This window comes from Piliocolobus tephrosceles, chromosome 19 (genome assembly GCF_002776525.5).
Source record: "Piliocolobus tephrosceles isolate RC106 chromosome 19, ASM277652v3, whole genome shotgun sequence".
Taxonomy (NCBI): Eukaryota; Metazoa; Chordata; class Mammalia; order Primates; family Cercopithecidae; genus Piliocolobus; species Piliocolobus tephrosceles.
The window spans coordinates 26,635,512-26,656,955 of record NC_045452.1 but is presented as its reverse complement, the minus strand read 5'-3'; positions in this window follow the sequence as shown (position 1 = coordinate 26,656,955).

Genomic DNA, 21,444 nt, shown 5'->3' with positions numbered 1-21,444 from the left:
TTTTTTTTTTTTTTTTTTTTTTTTGAGGCGGAGTCTCGCTCTGTCGCCCGGACTGGAGTGCAGTGGCCGGATCTCAGCTCACTGCAAGCTCTGCCTCCCGGGTTTACGCCATTCTCCTGCCTCAGCCTCCGGAGTAGCTGGGACTACAGGCGCCCGCCACCTCGCCCGGCTAGTTTTTGTATTTTTAGTAGAGACGGGGTTTCACCGTGTTAGCCAGGATGGTCTCGATCTCCTGACCTTGTGATCCGCCCGTCTCGGCCTCCCAAAGTGCTGGGATTACAGGCTTGAGCCACCGCGCCCGGCCTTATCTGTCCTTCTGACCTCTGTTAAGTCAATTCTCTGATATGGTTTGGCTGTGCCCCACCCAAATCTCATCTTGAATTGCAGCTCCCATAATTTCCACTATTATGGGAGGGACCTGGTGGGAGGTAACTGAATTATGAAGGCGGGTTCCCCCACACTGTCCTCATGGTAGTAAGTATCACGAGATCTGATGGTTTTGTAAGGGGAAACCCCTTTTGCTTGGTTCTCATTCTGTCTTTGCCAGGCGCCATGTAAGACGTCCCTTTGTTCTTCCTTCACTTCCACCAGGATTGTGAAGCCTCCCTAGCCACATGGAAGTATAAGTGAATTAAACCTCTTTCCTTTATAAATTACCCAGTCTCGGGTATGTCTTTATCAGCACCGTAAAAATTGACTAATACATTCTCTCTTTTCAAACAGGAGCATGGCAGACCCCTCTCCATATACTCTTGGCTCCCTGTATCCATTACTCATAGCTCTCAACTAGGTGCAAGTTTACAGATATCCCTTGAGGAATTCATTCCAGGACTCCTGGCAGATATCAAAATCCGCAGATGCTCAAGCCCCTGTTGTAATATGGTGTAGTATTTGCATATAACGTATGCACATCCTCCTGTATGTATGCTTTGAATCACCTCTAGATTACCCATAATACTTAACACAATGTAAATGCCTGTAAATAGTTCTTACATTGTGTTGTTTAGGGAATAAGGAGAAAAGTCTGTATAAATTCAGTACAGACATAACCATTTATTTTCTTTTTTTTTTTTTTTTTTTTTTTTGAGACGGAGTCTTGCTCTGTCCCCCAGGCTGGAGTGCCGTGGCGCAATCTCGGCTCACTGCAAGCTCTGCCTCCTGGGTTCATGCCATTCTCCTGCCTCAGCCTCCCGAGTAGCTGGGACTACAGGTGCCCACCACCACGCCCGGCTAATTTTTTGTATTTTTAGTAGAGACAGGGTTTCACCGTGTTAGTCAGGATGGTCTCGATCTTCTGACCTCGTGATCCACCCGCCTCGGCCTCCCAAAGTGCTGGGATTACAAGCGTGAGCCACCACACCCGGCCTCTTTTCCCAATACATTAATTTTTTTTTTTTTTTTTTTGAGGCGGAGTCTTGCTCTGTCGCCCGGACTGGAGTGCAGTGGCCCGATCTCAGCTCACTGCAAGCTCCGCCTCCCGGGTTTTACGCCATTCTCCTGCCTCAGCCTCCGAAGTAGCTGGGACTACAGGCGCCCGCCACCTCGCCCAGCTAGTTTTTGTATTTTAAGTAGAGACGGGGTTTCACCGGGTTAGCCAGGATGGTCTCGATCTCCTGACCTCGTGATCCGCCCGTCTCGGCCTCCCAAAGTGCTGGGATTACAGGCTTGAGCCACTGCGCCCAGCCTTTTCCCAATACATTAAATCCGTGGTTGGTTGAATCCACAGATGAGGAAACCATAATACGGAGTCCATGGATACAGGGTCCACGGTTACAGAGGCCACAGATGTGGAGCCCACGAATACGGAGATCACAGATGTGGAGCCCACAGATACAGAGGCCACCGATATAGAAGGCTGACCAGACTTATTTCCGTGATCCGTTTGCTCATGTTAACATGGGCCTCTCTTTGCAGATCAAAGTTTCATGAGGACCAAGCCGATGCCTGGACTTGCTCAAACAGTATCCATGGTACCTAGTACAGGGCCTGGCACATGCAGGTCCTTCGTAATCATCAAAACGAAGTGAAAATAAACCAGACATTACAAGTGGGCCCTTTCTCCTGCCCAGTGGGCTTCAGAGCAGAAGCTCCATCCCCCAAAGCCTGCCTCGCCCTGCATGTGAGTCTGCACACACCTCAACTCCCTCCCGACCCTCCCTGCCAAGCCCTTTCTCTTGGAGCCTCCCCCAGGGTGGGGGACAAGGGCACATAGGAACCATCAGCATCCGTGGGGCTGGGCTGGCTGCAGCCCGCAGAGTGGATGTTATGCAAAGGAGATTTCAAATCACCCAACTGTTCTATTTATAATTCACAGCAAAATGGTTTGTTGCTGTAAAAATATATTTGCACATGACACAAATAGACCCTCACAGCAATTATCTTAATGCTGTAGCTACGAATTAACACCTACTTCCCTCGGGCAAATTAGCACCAAATTTAATTTGAGCGGCACGTCCAATGTGCAGGGCATACAGAGGAAGAGCTCGCTGTGGTATGTGCACAATGCAGGCTCCTGTTGTGGAACTGGGGGTTCTGATCAAGGGCTCTTGGGAGGCGGCGGCGATGGGTCTGATGCCACCCAGGCCTAAGCTTCCAAGACCCAGAGACAAAGAAGCTTGCACAGAGTCATACCTGAGGCAAACACTGGCCAGTGACTCCTGGGAATGTCCAGTGATGATGCGGGCAGGAGCTCTTGCTTATGGCTGAATGGGGGTCACTACTGAGCTGGGATTCCAGGGTCCCCCAGTGGGATCCCATAAAAAGTAACTTCCACTCTTTTGTCTCAGGTATGCACAAATTTGTTAATACAGACCCTCACTACCCAGTCTTCATCACAACCACCACTTGGTCCCCAACGTTGGCAAGACGGCATGCGCAAGGCCATCTGTTCAGGCAGACGCATGAGACCCCCAAAGGTGGCAGCAGCTAAGTCCAAACAAGCTGTGACCTGCATCATGACCTTGTCAGAAGCCTGCCCACAAACCCAGGAGACTTCAGCACCCTGAAAGAGCAAGGGGGTCTCTAAAGGGCTGCTGGGGCCACCCCCTCTCCTGCGGGTCAAGACTCAGAGCTCCTCACACAGCCTTTAGGGAACGCCAAGCATCTCTGCTGCTCTGCGCAAGGGCACCCAGGTGATCATTCAGGTGCACAACTCTCACCTGCACACCCTCCAGCTGCAAGAGGTGGGGCTGTCTCACCTCCCAGGGCCTGCCCAATTAGGCTAAGAGTAATCGTGTATCTCCCTTTTCAATGGTTAATTCAGGAAACCAAGCCAGAGCTAATCAGTACAAGGCAATCTCTCTGACCACAGGAATCTGTTCCTTCAGGTCCCTGAGGCTCCAGGAAGTATCCCAGGTGCTTCTGAGACAGAAGATCCTGTTTCTCAATAGAGAACCACTGTGGGAGTCTCTCCATGCAGCTGGGTATGCAGATGAGACCTGGGAGACTGCAGCCAACTTGCCGCCCCTCTGCAGACCCAGCAGCCCACAGAGAATGAAGGGAATAGCCAACCCCTGATCAAGCCATACCTGATCTCCACACTATCCCCAGACTTTTGCAGCTACAGGGACCAACGCATCCCCCTCCACTTTGGGCCGGTTCAGAGTTGTGTTTTCTGTTAATTACAGCCAAAAGCGTCCTGATGCTCCAGGTGCCCTGCCTACCCTAGATTGGCAGAGGGGCTTCCTGTGGGCTCTAGCAGCCCTCAGGTCCATCAGAGCCCTCACCAGTCTGCATCATGTACCTGTATGCTCTTCTTGACCCATCACTCCGTGTGCCCTGACAGCAGGGCCATGTCTGACTCACGTCTGAGTCTCTGCACTCAGCCAGCCCGGAGTTGGGGACACGAGCAGGGACTTGGGAGGTCTGTTGAATAAAAGAACAAGCAGAGGGCTTGGGACGGAGCCCGGGATCCAAAGCCTGGCCTGGTTCCACTCACACTCTAGGGTCACCCCCACCATCCACCTTGTTCACCTCTTTCTCTGTCATTCCAGGCTGTCCCTGAAGTGGACGCAGCTGGGGCCTCTGCCATGATCCCTACCATCCACACTTGGGCCTATGGGGGGGACCCTGGGCTCTCTCTTCTCCTAAAAAATGGTACATCTGTGTCCTCCACTCCCAAACCAGGACCTCAGGACCGACCTCTCTTCCAACTGAGGAAGAGAGACCTGAATAACCAAACTGCCTACTCAGCACCTCCCATGACAACCCTGTCAAGGGCTTCCTGTCATTCTTGGAATAACATGCAAACCCCTGCACAAGCCTAAAAGAGCCTGTGGTTTGAACCTGCTGCCCTGCAGAGCTCATGTCATTCACTCCCACCCCATTCCCTTTGCCCTGGCACACCGGCCTCCCGGCTGCCCCTCAAATACACCCCCACGACCACCTCACGGCCTTTGCACACGCCATGTTCCCCCACCGCCCCACTACCTGGAATGCACGAAGTAAGTGATCCACAGATGGTTTCTATTATCATCATTGGCTAAAGTCCAATTCAATGACTCAGTCTCAGTTCAAATCTACCCCCTCACCAGCCTCCTGGGAAATTAAAGTGGGATTCACGGAGCCCCCAAACACCCAACCTTGGCCATCAGATGCCTCTGTTTTTTTTTTTTTTTTTTTTTTTTTGAGACAGAATCTCGCTCTGTCACCCAGGCTGGAGTGCAGAGGCATGATCTTGGTTCACTGCAACCTCTGCCACCTGGGTTCAAGTGATTCTCCTGCCTCAGCCTCCCCAGTAGCTGGGATTACAGGTGCACACAGGTGCACACCACCATAACTGACTAATTGTTGTTGGCCAGGATGGTCTCAATCTCCTGACCTCGTGATCCGAGCGCCTCGGCCTCCCACTGTTGGGATTACAGGTGTAACCCATTGCGCCCGGCCTCATATGACTCTTCACAGAAAGATCTGGTTACGCTTTAGCCAGCCCAAAGAGACCTGCCTCCCTGCAACCAGAGAGGAAACTGCCACGGGTCCCTGGAGAACTTCAGGCAGCCCTGTGCCTTCCACCTGTTCCAACTCCCTGTGACCCCATGCAGGGATCTCCCTCTGTGCCTCTGAGGTGGAGGCCACTGGCTCCTATGAAAAAGCAGCACAGGCTGGGGGCGGTGAGTCACGCCTGTAATCCCTGCACTTTGGGAGGCCAAGGTGGGCAGATCGCTTGAGGTCAGGAGCTCAAAACTAGCCTGGCCAACATGGTGAAACCCTATCTCTACTAAAAAAGCAAAAAAAAAAAAAAAACCAAAAAAAAAAAAATTAGCCAGGTGTGGTGACAGGCACCTGTAACCCCAGCTCTCGGGAGGCTGAGGCACGAGAATCGTTTGAGCCCAGGAGGTGGAGGTTGCAATGAGCTGAGATCAGGCCACTGCACTGCAGCCTGGGTGACAGAGTGAGACTCCATCTCAAAAACAAAACAAAACCATTCTGAAGGAGCGGGGGTTAAAGTTTGGAAGGAATTTAAAAGAAAGATCAAAGAGCCAGGCATGGTGGCTCACGCCTGTAATCCCAGCACTTTGGGACGCCAAGGTGGGCAGATCACCTGAGGTCAGGAGTTTGAGACCAGCCTGGTCAACATGGCGAAACCTTGTCTCTACCAAAAATACAAAATTAGCCAGGCATGGTGGTGCGTGCCTACAATCCCAGTTACTTGGGAGGCTGAGGCAGGAGAATCGCTTGAACCTGGGAGGCAGAGGTTGTGGTGAGCCAAGGTCGGGCCATTGCACTCCAGCCTGGGCAACAAGAGCAAAACTCTGTCTCAAAAAAAAAAAAAAAAAAAAAACAACAACAATAATATTTGAGGCAATTGGGAAATTCAATACTGACGGAGTATTGGCTGATATTAAGAATTTGTTGCTGCCGGGCGCAGGGGCTCACACCTGTAATCCCAGCACTTTGGGAGGCCAAGATGGGAGGATTGCTTGAGCCCAGGAGCTCAAGGCCAGCCTAGGCAACAAAGCAAGACCTCGTCTCTACAAAAATTTAAAAATGAACCAGGCAGGGTAGTGTGCACCTGTCGTCTGAGTTACTTGGGAGACTCAGGTGAGAGGATCCCTTAAGCCCCGGAGTTTCAGGCTGCAGTGAGCTATAATCACACTCTAGTCCGACCAACAGAGCAAGACCCTGTCTCGAAAAAAGGAAAAAATAAAAAATTGTTGCTAATCATTGTAAACATGAATAGTATGGCGGTAATACAGAAAAAAGTGGCGGGGGGATTCAGGCTTGATCTAACATATCACAATGCATTCATATATCAAAACATCACATTGATCACTGTAAGTGTGCACTATTTTTGTTTGCCAATTATGCCTAAATAAAGCTGGAGGAAAAAATAATTTTTTAGAAAAGGGATTCACCTTGCAGTATTTATGGAGTGTGAGGTCTGGGAGCTGCTGTAAAATGATATGGGGAATAGGGAGGGGAGGGAAAGGGTGTAGGGGTGGGTGGGGTGAGTTGGAGGAAGGGCGGGGGTAGGTGTAAGGGCGGGGGGGGGGGTGGTGTTAGCACAGGCCAGGTTGGCTGCAGGGTGGCTAGGGTGACGCTGGCAGATGGCGGCTCATTGTACATCCTTTGAATGTCTAAAATTCTCCACAAATAAAAAGAACTCAAATGAAAAAATAAACCCTCTTATACAAAACACAAGGAATTACAACAGCGTGGGGTCTGCTTTGGAGAGTCAGGTGGGAGTCCCAGCTGCAGGGGCCTCAGAGCCTCCCGCCCCAGCCGAGTGCCACAAATCCGCAGCCCAGACAAACCCACTGCCCAGTCCGAGTTTCCTTTGCTTCATTTTATGGCCAGGTAGGGGAAGGGAGTGGGGAGCTTACCCAGGAGTTTCAGGAATTCAGACCTACCCAACCAGTTCCTTCTGGACAGTCACCGGCTCCACTCTCCTCCCCTGGAAAGCCACTGCTCTGCCCAGGCCACTGAAGAAAGAACTGCTTGGCCTTGGCCTTCAGCGTGGAAAGAGCAGGCTCTAAACAAAGCGCATTCTTCTCTTATCTGCCCAAGCAAGACCTTCCCCCAAGGTCAGGAGACAGAACCAAGACCAATAAACAGGAACACCTGCGCTCCACATGCATTAACTCATTTAGTTATCCCAATGGCCCTATGAGCCCGTAATGACACGGCCCCTATTTTGCAGATGATGAAACCAAGCAGAGTGGCCAGCAACTGACTCCAGGTCAAGGAAGTGGAAGGCAGGCCCCATCATGGTTGTTGAGCAGTGCAGTGCCTGCCTCTCCTGAACCCTGACATTATCCCCACCCCCCGACTTCCCCAGCCTCAAGACAAACTGAAGGTTTATGACACTCATCTGAGAGGTGAGGAAATGGGGGCCCAAAGACCTAACTTGGAGAGAGAGTCACTCAGCCAGGTCCTCTGCCTTCCAGAGACACAGAAATCTGGACACAACAGGCTGCCAGAAGCTCCAGGGAGACCCCCGGTGAAGGCAGGTGGAGCAGGACTTGGGAGCAGTGCACTCCCCTGCAGCTAAGCCCCACACATGCTCCTGCAAGGGCATCCTCACCCACAGTGCAGGGCCCAGAGGGTCTCCCCTCAAATGCACCCCAGGGAGGCCAACCAAAGGACATCGACTTCTGAAATGGCTGACTCTTAAGTGCTGAGTTCCCAGCTGGACAAATGTCAACACTGTTCACAGGCTAGCGAGGGAGGGCACAGAGCCCTCTGGAATCCACACAGCCTCTGCCACAAAACCCTGAAGCCGGTCCCCATCCGGCCAAACAACCCCACCCTCCTTCCCGGTGGGCTCTGCGGTTCCTTCTCCGGGGCCTTCACACTCCTCCCAAGGCACCTGGGAAATTTCCAAGCCAGGGTGTGACCGAGCCCCCAGGGATTCTCAGGAGCCCCCACCCCCCCACCCCACCCAGGACTGAGGGAAAGTGAAAGGCAGAGCCTCTCCGCCTTCCTGGCGACCTCCGAGGCTGCTAGCGGATTCAACTTTGGGCTTTTAGGCGGGGCCCGGTGGCACTCGTCGGTAATCCCAGCACTTTGGAAGGCCCAGGCGGGCGGATCGCCTGAGGTCAGGAGTTCAGCATGACCAACATGGCGAAACCCTGTCTCTACTAAAAATGAAAAAATTAGCTGGGCGTGGTGTCAGTGCCTGTAATTCCAGCTACTCTGGAGGTTGAGGCACGAGAATCGCGTGAACCCAGGAGGCGGAGGTTGCAGTGAGCAGAGATTGCGCCACTGCACTCCAGCCTGGCGACAGAGCGAGACTCGGTGTCAAAACAACAACAACAACAAAAGTTTCTGCTTTTAACTCCTGGGGGTTCCACCCCTTGTGTGTTGAACCGGCCAGACCCGCAACCCCTGAGATTGAATCAGCGCAGCACCTGCCCCGGCCTCCGTTTTCTCATCTGTGAAACCGGAATGACCTCATCCACCTCGTAGGTTTGTTGGGGGGAGGGGGTGCCTCCCCCAGGCGCTGACCCGGCCTAACCTGAGACCCCATGACAGAAGCAAAAAGGGAACGTTTGAGCTGACACCGTCCGGCCAGACCAGACCAAAATCCAGGAAGAGAGAGGCGAGGGCGGGGGAGGCTGTGCGGGGTGAGAGGGAACAGGACAGGGGAAAAAGCAGAGAAGGGGAGGGTGGGGGGCGGGGAAGAAAGGAGGTGAAGGGAGAAAGAGTCTGGAGCCCACAGGGGACCTGGAGGCTGCGCGCCGGCCGGAGGGGCTCCCCACGGCCGCAAATGACGTCGCGCCCGCCTGGGCGTCCCTACCGGGCCAGCGGCCCCTTGTCCCCGCGCACGCCCGGAGAGCCCCCGCGGCGCCCCCCGGAGCACGGCCCCCTCCCTGTGCGCTCCCTCCCGCCGCCGCCCGCCTTACCTAGCCACGGACCCCGCCGGCCCCCACCTGCGTTCCAGGTCCACCGCTCACCTGGCCCCTCCCCGGACGTGGCTCCCGGGCAGGCTCCGCCCCTCCGCCCCTCCGCCCCTCCGCCCCTCCGCCCCTGCTACCGGGCGGGAGCGATTTCCCAGGTGCACGAGCTGACTCTGGGTCCACCTGTGTGTCGGGGGGGAGGGGGACAGAGCGGGGTCGGGCGGAGCACGCGCACTCAGGGGCCCCTCGCACAACGCACCTTGGGCGCCCCGATTCCCGCCTGGGCCGCGTCCCCCTCCCGCACAGCACCCATGCCTGGGGCGGGCACTTTCTTGCTAATCCATTTCCCCATTTCTTATTTTATTTATTCATTATTTTTCTTTCTTTCTTTCTTTTTTGAGATGGAATCTCGTGCTGTCGCCCACGCTGGAGTGCAGTGGCGATCTCGGCTCACTGCAACCTCCACCTTCTGTGTTCAAGTAATTCTCCTGCCTCGGCCTCCCAAGTAGCTGGGATTACAGGGGGCCGCCACCACGCCCAGCTAATTTTTTGTATTTTTAGTAGACACAGGGTTTCACCATGTTTGCTAGGCTAGTCTAGAACTCCTGACCTCAAGTGATCCACCCATCTCGGCCTCCCAAAGTGCTGGGATTACAGGTGTGAGCTACCGCACCCGGCCGTGGGGGCCATGGTTTAAAGGCATTTTGTTCCTGACTCACTGCCTCACCCATTATCTGCATGTTCCTGCAACTTGTGATACAGAGAACAATGTGTAGCCAATCAACAACTTATTTTTATTTTTATTTTAGATTCAAGGGGTACATGTGCAGGTTTGTTAGGGGATATATTGGGTGACACCGGGGTTTGGTTTTCTGTTGATCTCCTTACCCAGGTAGTGAGCACAGTACCCAATAGGAAGTTTTTCAGCCCTTGCCCTACTCCCCCTGCCCTTTTGGAGTCCCCAATGTCTCTTGTTCCCATCTTTATATCTGTGGGTACCCAAGGTTTAGCTCCCCCTTAGAAGTGAGACATGTCATATTTGGTTTTCTGTTTCTGCATGAATTCACTTAGGATAATGGCTTCCAGCTGCATCCATGTTGCTGCAAAGGACATGATTTCATTCTTTTTCATGACTGCATAGTATTCCATGTTGGATACATACCACATTTTCTTTATCTAATCCATTATTGATGGGCACCTCAGTTGACTCCGTATCTAACCTATTGTGAATGGTGCTGCTATGCACATATGAGCGCAGGTGACTTTTTGGTAGAATGAGTTATTTTCTTTTGGGTGTATATCCACTAATGGGATTGCTGGGTTGAATGGTAGTTCTATTTCAAGTTCTTTCAGAAATCTCCAAGCTGCTTTCCGCAGTGGCTGAACTAACTTACATTCCCACCAACCGTGTATAAGTATTCCCCATTCTTTGCAGCCTTGCCAATATCTATTATTTTTTGACTTTTTAATAACAGCCATTCTGTCCAAAATCAAGATGCTGGCAGAAAATAATAATAGTAATAGCCATTCTGACTGATGTGAAATGGTTTCTCCTTGTGATTTTGATTTGCATTTCTCTGATGATTAGTGAGGCTGAGCATTTTTTTCATGTTTGTTGGCTGCCTGTATGCATGTATGTCTTCTTTTGAGAAGTGTCTGTTCATGTCTTTTGTCTTTTTGTCTTTTTGGTTTTTTTTTCTTGAGACAGAGTCTTGCTCTGTCACCTAGGCTGGAGTGCAGTGGCGCCATCTCGGCTCACTGCAACTTCCTCCCCTGGGTTCAAGCAATTCTCCTGCTTCAGCCTCCCAAGTGGCTGTGATTACAAACACATGGTACCATTAATTTTTGTACTTTTAGTAGAAATAGGGTTTACCATGTTGGCCAGGCTGGTCTCAAACTTCTGACCTCAAGAGATCTGCCTGCCTCGGCTTCCCAAAGTGCTAGGAGTACAGGCACGAGCCACTGTGCCTGGCCCCTTGACCACTTTTTAATAGGATTATTTTATTCTTGTTGATTCATTTAAGTTCCTTATTGTTTCTGGATATTAGTCCTTTGTCAGATGCATAGTTTGCAAAGATTTTCTCTCATTGTCTGTTTATTCTGTTGATAATTTCTTTTTGCTATGCAGAAGCTCTTTAGAACAATTTGCTTTTTTTTTCTTTGAGACAGAGTTTCGCTCTTATCGCCCAGGCTGGAGTGCAATGGCGCAATCTCAGCTCACTGCAACCTCTGCCTCCCAGGTTCAAGCAATTCTTCTGCCTCAGGTTCTCAAGTAGATGGGATTACAGGCACCTGCCACCACGGTCGGCTAATTTTGTATTTTTAGTAGAGACAGGGTTTCACCATGTTGTCCAGACTGGTCTTGAACTCCTGACCTCAGGTGATCCACCCACCTTGGCCTCCCAAAGTGCTGGGATTACAGGCATGAGTCACTGCACCCAGCCAATTTATATTATTTTAATGTAAATTCTTGGTAAACAATTTACCTTCTTTTCCTTTAAAAACCTACTTGTAACTGTTGCTAATCAAAGTGAATATTCAGGGCAACTTGAATGTATACTCCCAGGTTACAGTCCTCAAACCTGACCCAAATATACTTTTTTTTTTTTTTTTTGAGACAGAGTTTCGCTCTTGTTGCCCAGGCTGGAGTGCAATGGTGTGATCTCGGCTCACTACAACCTCTGCCTCCCGGGTTCAAGCAATTCTCCTGCCTCAGTCTCCCAAGTAGCTGGGATTACAGGCATGCGCCACCACGCCCAGCTAATTTTGTATTTTTGGTAGAGACGGGGTTTCTCCATGTTGGTTAGGCTGGTCTCCAACTCCTGACCTGAGGTTATGTGCCCACCTGGGCCTCCCAAAGTGCTGGGATTACAAGCGTGAGCCACCGCGCCCAGCCCCCAGATATACTCTTACTTATATTAATTTTGCCTCCGTTTTTTCCTTTAGGTCAACGACTCCCTGCCACAATGATCATTTCAGGTTCTGGAAGGAACTGGGCCTGTGCCAATCAACACAGGCCTTCCTCCAGCCACAGTGAGCAGTTCAGGCCAGAGTAACTGTACTTTGCCTGGATGGTTGGGGCTTATCGTGCCCCCTCTTTCTCTCTCCCCAAGCCCTGATGACAGAGCCTGGCACAAGGGGAGTGCTTGTGTTGGGGATAAAAAGAGATCTTTTCCTCAACCATGGCTCGGTTCATGGCTGAGGCCCCTATAACAAAAGACAGATTTACAAGAGAAAAACCTACACACGTATTTAATGTAAGGTTTATTTGACACAGGAACCTTCATAAGGAAATGAAGATCCAAAGCAACAGGCCAGTGTGTATTTCTACGCTTCGGTTTGATGAAAACTGGACAGTTGTGGAGCAGTCTGATTAGAGGATGTGTTAGTCCATCCTCACGCTGCTGATAAAGACATACCCCCCATGAAAAGTTGGGACCCGCCCCCCCAGCACCCCTGCCGCCCACCAAGCCTTTCCAGAGGCTCTTGGCAGCGGTTTCTCCTTCATTTCAGAAGAGATGAGAATGATCCAAGCTGGCTGGGCGCGATGGCTCATGCCTGTAATCCTAGCACTTTGGGAGGCCGAGGCGGGTGGATCACCTGAGGTCAGGAGTTTGAGAGTAGCCTGGCCAACAAGGTGAAACCCCATCTCTACTAAAAATGCAAAAATTAGCTGAGCGTGGTGGTGGCTGCCTGTAATCCCAGCTACTCAGGAGGCTGAGGCAGGAGGATCCCAGCTACTTGGACTCTGAGGGAGGCACAAGGGGTGGATTATCTGTGGGTTTTCCAGGAAAGGGACGGGCAATTCCTGGAACTGAGGGTCCACCCTTTTTTAGATCATATTGGGCAACTTCCTGATGTTGCTATGGCATTTGTAAACTGTTACAGCACTGGTGGGAGTGTCTTTTAGCATGCTAATGAATTATACTTGGCATATAATGAGCAGTAAGGACGACCAGAGGTCACTTTCATTGTCACCTTGGTTTTGGTGGAATTTGGCCAGCTTCTTTATCACATGTTTTTTTTTTTTTTTTTTTTTGAGATACAATCTTGCTTTGTAACCCAGCCTGGAGTGCAGTGTCACCATCTCGGCTCACTGCCACCTCTGCCTCCCAGGTTCAAGCGATTCTCCTGCCTCAGCCTCCCGAGTAGCTGGGATTACAGGTGCACTGCCACCACACCCAGGTAATTTTTGTATTTTTAGTAGAGACAGGGTTTCACCATGTTGGTCAGGCTGGTCTTGAACTCCTGACTTCAGGTGATCTACTGGCGTTGGCTTGTTAAAGTGCTGGGATCACAGGTGTGAGCCACCGTGCCCGGCCCAGCATGCTATCTTATCAGCAAGGTCTTTGTGACCTGTAGCTTGTGCTGACCTCCTATCTCATCCTGTGACTAAGAATGCCTAACCTGGGAATATAGCCCAGTAGGTCTCAGCCTTATTCTACCCAGCCCCTATTCAAGATGGAGTCACTCTGGTTCAAACACCTCTGACAATATGAACGGACAACCTCCATTTCATTCTCTCAACCCCTAAGCAGCTGCCTTATTCCTGTGCAAAGAATTCGTAACCATCCTAGCCTGTGGCCTGTTCAACTAACACAACACAATTTGTGCGTTATTATTTTATACTTTCCTGGTTCTCGAAGGACTCGACGTGGTAAGAAAGTGTGGAGCCGTCTACCTTCTAATGAACATAGATAGCTGAGCCTTTGGGCAGATCAGAAGTGCAGCCTATTTCTAGGTCAAACAGGAAGTGTGTTTGAGAGCAATGAATGCTCTCAAAACATGACAAGGGAGTCACAATGTCTTATTCCAGCAACGTCCACACACTTGATCGTTTTCATCTGGCACTGGGTGCAGGGTTCTCTTTTCCTGTTGTGGAATGTAAACATCGTTTATATTACCATGTAAGATCCGGCCCTCATGAAAGAAGGGCAATTTGCAGGGTTTCTTTTTTAAAAAGTGACTTTGGACAGGCGTAAGGGAAACCACCCCCCAGTCGGCCTACGGCTGGCAGAATAATTTTACAGTATTAAGAGATGTCAGGGGGAAAACCACCCTCCTTGCATTTGTGTTTTGTGAAAATCTCATACAAATTTCGCCGCCATAGCTTAGCGATATTAACATACGTACAATAAAGCAACAATACCGAATGATTGTGTGGCGAAGAATGCAGGTGTGCTCTGCCATTCATAATCAAAGGAAAAAGAAATATAAAAGAACTGTACAACCCAGGCTGGTTCCCTTTTCAAGTTCTTTCTTCTGTTTTTCCCCCAAGCACTGTTTAATCAGTAATCAACCAGTTAGCCATTTCCTTTTGTTGCTATCACAATAACTCCTTGCATTTCAAATGCCTTGCAATAGCAAAGAAGGAATAATCATGCAAAATAAAGGAATTACATCTGAATGGTATTATTCTCGGCTTTATTAAATTTGCTCTTACAAATGTTTCTGAAGTCGCAGAGTTGGTTCTCCTCCAAGCAGCGAATTCCACATAAATAAGTGCCTGGGGATGGAGAATTTCAAGGAGGAGGGAATAAAAGATCTATGTCCAAGGTCTTGGGCTTCCCATTTGTTTTCTCCCAAATTAACTCAGCCTGCCAGCTGCTTGAGCTAAGACTTGGCCTGCTTTTAACCTTATTAAAACCACGAAGCCAACACTGCCCCCGATTTGGGTGTACGACTGCCAGGTTAGGGCAAAAGGGATACAGGGATGTGGAAGATCATCTTCCAAACCTCTCCCTTTACGGGCCAGGATCCTGGGAGTCAGTCGGTTAAGGGGCCTGCTTTATCCCTGTGTAGCCTGACCCCTGCCCGTCTACTTCGTGCCTTGGACCCGTGTCAGAGCAAATGCGTTGTGTGGTTAGTGCCGCCGGCAAACTGAAGGTGTGTGCGTTCTCCACTGTGTTTTCTGGGATCTTTGGGTCTAACAGTGGAAACCCTTCTGATTTGCAGCTGAGGCGGCCGTGCTCCTGCTGCCCTGGTTGACAGCAGGGTGGACGCTGAGCTTGTGCACCGACCTGCCCACCCCTCAAATGCCTTCAACATATTGGCACTCAAGACCTTACAGACATCTCACAGCCCCAAGGTGGCCTGACAACGGGTTTACCCGGTCCCTTTGCCACCAGGGCCTAGACAGTGACAGGCTGCATCACTGTGATGTCCACCATGAGAGAGGAGGCTGCCCTAGAATTCATAACCCTGAAGAGGGTGTCCCCAGCGATGCCCAGCTTGGGTGGTGAGGGAGGGCACAGTGGCTACAAAGTGAAGTGCCTGGAACATAACGGGTATTGGCGCTGGTGGCAGGTGGGTTTGGTCCAGTGTAAGGGGGGCATCTCTGTGTGTGGGGAGCATCTGTGCAGCAGGAGTATCCCCATACGATGGGCGCCTCTCTGTGTGCTGCGAGCATCTGTGCAATGGGATCATCTGTGCAGTGGGAGCCTCCCTATGTGATGGGAGCCTCTCAGTGTGTGGGGAGCATCTATGCAATGGGAGTATCTGTGCGGTGGGATCGTCCCCGTATCATGGGAGCCTCGCTGCGCTGTGGGAGCGTCTGCGCAGTGGGCTCGTCCCCGTATGATGGGAGCCTCGCTGTGCTGTGGGAGCATCTGGGCAGTGGGATCATCCCTGTATCATGGGAGCCTCGCTGTGCTGTGGGAGCATCTGGGCAGTGGGAGCCTCCCCATATGTTGGGAGCCTTCCCTGTTAGGTGGCTGCAATGCTGCCAGTTTCCCATCAGGCCCACTGTCGTGTGGGGTGATTTGGGACACTGTTCCTGAAAGTGGGCTTGGCTCATCCACCTCATGACAGCTCTAGGAGCTTGCAACATTCTTCAATAAACTCCTTCTCTGCATGATCATTGGCATCTGCCTCGGCTGCTTGCAAATAAGAACCCGCCTGGTCCCACATCCTCATATTTGATGCTCCCCTCGCCTCTTCCCCCACCAGACACAGGCTGACATGAATCCCCATAGTAAGGAGAGAAATGTCAGCATGAGAAATTCCTCTTGCAGATGATGTCGATGATAGTTTACATTTTTATAGCTTTTTACAGCATGTGAGAGCAGTTCTGAGCTCTCTGCAAACACATCAGTCAATGAGGAGAAGGGTTCTTCGGGGTAAAACCATCCGTTTATTATTAAGCCATTATCACCTTCAGGTCAAAAACCATTAAGTACGCGTCTGCCCGATGCTTGTCATCTGCACTGAGCTCCTTTGTCAGAGATGTCTGGTGTCTGGAGTTTACAATCTAATAGCCCTGCTCTGCACGTGAGTCCACCTTGCACAGACAGGCAAAGAAACAGCACCGGTCACTGATTTCATAGCTGGGGAAGATACTGGCCATAGATCGGGAAACTGAGGACAAGGTGACCTGCCCAATGTCCCACAGTGCCCAACTTAGGATCAGACCCTGAAGGTCCTGGCTCTGCCCATGAGGGGTGTATAACATACATAAATATATACAATGAAATATCCCAGCCTTCTCCCCACTCAAGGACTATGTGATTCTAGAGTACTGGGAAAAAGGAGTGTAGCGTCAAGTCAAACCTGGTTGTGCCGAGCAACAAGCAACTCCCAATCACAGGGGCCTCCACCACCATAGCCATGCTGCACATCTGCCTGCTGGAGCAGGCTTCCCCGGGACACTGCCAACCTCTGTGGCAGAGGGAAGGACAGCCCTGGAGGGGTCTCTGTCTGGCAATGAAATGCTCCAGCTCTAAAGTGCCCTGCATCACTTCCACTTAGAACTCACTGGTCAGGGCTGGTCACATCGCCACCCCCAACTACACGGGGGCCAGCAAGAGCATCATGGTTCTTAGGGGCTCATCTCCAGTCTGTGCCAGTTGCATCCCTGAGGCTTCTGTGCCTCAGCGGCCTCCCTACTCCTCCCAGCATTTCTGAGGCTACTGCCTGCTTTACCGCTGGACAGTCCTGGAGTTGGGGACCACGGTCCCCCGATGGAGTGCTGTGTCCCTCCACTCCAGTCTCAGTAGAGAGACCAAGACAATCAGTTTATGCTCCCGAGGAAAGCAGCTACAGGGGACTGCAAGGAAGCAGGGAGTCTTCCTCTCCCATTTCCTTCCTTCCTTTTCTTTTCTCCTTCCTCCCTCCTTTCCTTCCTTCTCTCCCTTTCCCTCCCTCTCTCCCTTCCTTATTAAAAACAATTAGCCAGGTGTGGTGGCACGTGTCTGCAGTCCCAACTACTCTGGAGGCTGAGGTGGGAGGATCACTTGAGTCCAGGAGGTTGAGGCTGCAGTGAGCCGTGATTGTGATTATGCCACTGCATTGTAGTCTGGGCAACAGAAGGAGACCCTGTCCCCACCGCAAAAAAAAAAAAAAAAAATTGACCTATAAATAAGACTTCTGGGTCGGCCGGGCAGGTGGCTCATGCCTATAACCCCAGCACTTTGGGAGGCCCAGGCAGGTGGATCACGAGGTCAAGAGATTGAGACCATCCTGGCCAACTTGGTGAAACCCTGTCTCTACTAAAAATACCAAAATTAGCTGGGTGTGGTGGCGGGCGCCTATAGTCCCAGCTACTTGGGAGGCTGAGGCAGGAGAATCACTTGAACCCGGGAGGTGGAGGCTGCAGTGAGCTGAGATGGCGACTCTGCACTGCAGCCTGGGTGACAGAGTGAGACTCCATCTCAAAAAAAAAAAAAAAAAAAGCTTCTGGGTCTATACCTAAAATAATTGGAAGCAGGATCTCAAAGAGATATTTGCACACTCGTGTTCATAGCAACATTCTTCACAACAGTCAAAAGGCGGAAGCTAGCTTCCTTCCCTCCTTTCCCTCCCTCCTTTGCTCCCCTCCCCTCCTTTTTTCTCTCCCCTTCCTTTGTGTTTACTGTGGTAAAATACACACAATTAAGTGTGCAGTTCAGTAGGGATAAGTAACATTCATATTGCTGTGCAATCTCCAGTACTCTCTTTATCTTGCAAAATTAAACTCGAATCCCATCAACGACTCCTTAAACCCCCCTCCAGGGCCTGCCGACCACCACTCTACTTTCTGTTCCTACGGATTTGCTTATTCTGAACATTTCAGAATGGAATCATCCAGGATGTGGTCTTTGCTGGCTGGCTTCTTTCACTTCACATCAGGTTTTTAAGTCTTATTCATGTTGTAGCATGTATCAGGACTTCATCATTATTTGGACTTCATTCTTTGAGGCTGAGGAATATTCGCTTGCATGGATGACCACATTGCGTATCCATTCAGCTCATGATGGACACTTAGTGGCTCCCCCCTTTTGGTGGTTGTGAAGAATGCTGCTATGAACACGGGTGTGCAAATATCTCTTTGAGATCCTGCTTCCAATTTTTTGGGTGTAGACCCAGAAGTCGTAATTATAGGCTTTTTTTTTTTTTTTTTTTTTGCAGCCAGGACAAGGTCTCGCTCTGTTAGCCAGGCTGCAGTGCAGTGGTGTGGTCACAGTTCACCGCAGCCCACCCCACGTGTCTTCCCAGACTCATGTGATCCTCCCACATCGGCCTCCAGAGTACTGGGACTACAGGAACGTGCCACCACCCTTGGCTAATTTTAAAAACATTTTTTTTTTTTTTTTTCTGTGAGACGGAGTCTGGCTCTGTCGCCCGGGCTGGTGTGCAGTGGCCAGATCTCAGCTCACTGCAAGCTCCGCCTCCCGGGTTTACGCCATTCTCCGGCCTCAGCCTCCCGAGTAGCTGGGACTACAGGCACCCACCACCTCGCCCGGCTAGTTTTTTTTTGTATTTTTTAGTAGAGACGGGGTTTCACCGTGTTAGCCAGGATGGTCTCGATCTCCTGACCTTGTGATCCGCCCGTCTCGGCCTCCCAAAGTGCCGGGATTACAGGCTTGAGCCACCGCGCCCGGCCTAAAAACATTTTTTTATAGAGACAGAGTTTCACCCTTTTGCCCAGGCTGATTTCCAACTCCTGAGCTCAAGCAATCCACCGACCTTACCCTCTCAAAGTGCTAGGTCTCCAGGTGTGAGCCGCCGTGCCTGGCTGTAAGCTATTACTTTCATGGTCAAATGGAAAATGACAAATGGGTCCACGCTTATTGTGGGCACCCCTTTAGCCTACATGCTTCCCAGTCCCTCTCTCTTCTTCGGGAGTCTTCCCTCCTCTGGGAGGGGCTTCGGCTGCGGGCCTCTCCACCTTTGGGACTCCTCCTCTTTCTCTCCCCAGGGCCAGCACATCCAGAGAGCACGTTTGCCCCCACCTCGTGATTCCTGGGCCACAGCCCACCCAGCAGCACCTTCCTGAAACGGAGCTAGTCCTTCTAGAGATGAACACCACGGGGTGCAAAGTGGGTGCTTGAGAGGGCACACGGGGTGGGCATCAGCACTCCAATGGACCCGCCTCTGAGACCTCCTGCCAGGGCTTAGCTGCTGTGTGGTGTATACTTGCACATACACACACACACATACACATCCACCCACTCGCACACACACACACATACACACCTGCCCACTCGCGCACACACACACCCAAACACTTGTGTGCGTGCACACACACACACCCTACCCAAACACTCGCACACACACATACACACGGACACCCAAGCAAATCTGAGCTCTCGGCAGGGGTGCAGTCAGGGTCACCAGGAAACCTATCGTGACCCACCCTGGGTTTTCCTAAGTGCCACCTCCCCCCCAGACCCTGTCACAGTGCGGGTGAGGCTCCCACGTCCCGGCAAGCCCACGGACCCCAAGGCGGGGCTGAAATGCAGATTCAGGGTCAGCAGATGGGGCCAGGGCTTGAGATTGTGCATTTGAGAGGTCAGGGATAGAGCGTTCACGAGAATCCTGTGCAAAACTTACAACACACACACTAAAGACGAAAACGATAAAGGAGTTTCTAGAACCCCAGCCCTGGAGATGCAGAGGAATCCACCCCACTGGGGACATCCCTGGAGATGCCCATGGTAGACCAACCACTAATTAGCCAGCGATTTCACTCTTTTAACAAACCTTAGGGTGCGGGAGACAGAACGGCAAATATAAGAAGCCATCTGCTCATCTGTTGTCAACATAATTTCACCAAGCCCTGACTCTGACGAGGCGCAGCTCTCCAGGAGGATGCCTTGGAGACCAGACCGGAGGGAGCGCACGATTCCCCATGCCTCCTTCCTGAGTCACTCTATTCCTTAAAAGATAAACAGGGGCAGGGTGCAGTGGTTCATGTTTGTAATTCCAGCACTTTGGGAGGCTGAAGTGGGTGGATCACCTGAGGTCAGGAGTTCAACATGGTCAACATGGTGAAACCCCGTCTCTACTAAAAATACAAAAATTAGCTGGGTGTGGTGATGCACGCCTGTAGTCCCAGCTACTCGGGAGGCTGAGGCAGGAGAGTCGCTTGAACCTAGGAGGCAGAGGTTGCAGTGAGATGAGATTGCGCCACTGCACTCCAGCCTGGGCGACAGAGCGAGACTCTGTTGGGATTACAGGTGACCAATTTCTAAGATGTCTGAATGCAGATCACCTCTGACATCTTTGGGAACAAGGCTGGGACACATACACACACCCTCTTGGTGGGCTGCTGCTTTACAGGGGTGGGAGTGCAGCCTCCTCACCTCCTTGGTGTCCCCACTGAGGCCCCCGGGCTGCTGCAGGGCCCAGGCCCAGCACCCACCCTCCTGGGCTGCAGCCCCCCAGTCTATGGTTAGGAATGCTGCTGGCTGCTGCCCAGGGGCGTCCTCTCCTGCCCCGGGGAGGGAGGACAGAGAGCTCAGGGATCGCCTTGCCATGGGCCCAAGTGCCAGCCAGCAGGGGCCACCGGTGCCTGGGCCACTCTAGGCCCTGGAGCGTCCAGGATACTTGACCCCCACGATGAAGCCCCCACCACTCGGGGGCAGAACAGGGGGTCCCCTGGTGAGGACAGCTCAGACAGCAACGCCCTGCTACAGCTTCTGGTCATTGGTCCTCCTGCCTTGAGGTGACTGCTGGCAACCCTGCTGCTAACGGTCACCCACTACTCCCCACGCCAGGCCACCGCTGGCTCCACGATGGAGCTGGGAGCCAGAGCTTGGTTCAGGGATCTTGGCCTTGTCAGCCTGGCCTAGTGGTTCTCAGACCAGGTTCTGGTTTCCTGTTCAATGACCACCTACCCCCAGGCCTGGGACCTGAGGCTGCTCTTGCTCCTCCTTGCCCAGCTGAGCCCTGCCTGGGGCTATTACCCATTCTGAGCAGCTTCAGAGAGCTCCACAGGGTTGGCATGCGCCCACATCACAGATGACAAAACAGGTTCAGCAGAGTCAGAAAGCCGGAGCTCCCCCCGCCCCCACCCCTACACTCTCCTATCCTGAGCTGAAGCAGGGGTGCCAGGTCTGCTTCTCCCACCAGAGGGAAACTCCTCCATCCCGAAGGCTCTGCCAGCAGACAGCCTGGGCCAGCTCCAGCCACGACTCAGAGGTCAGGTGATGTCCTCCTGCTGCTCACGCCCAGCTCACACCCACCCACTTCCCCTGCCCTGGGCCTGTCCTTCTTTTGCTCAGCACTCCTTCCCCACCTCGAGAAAATCAACGCCACAAGAGGTGAGCGTGTGGAAGGCTGCTGGGGTGGCGGATCAGCAGGTTAACGCAGTGTGGAAAGATGCCCGCCATCAGAGACCCCCACACCC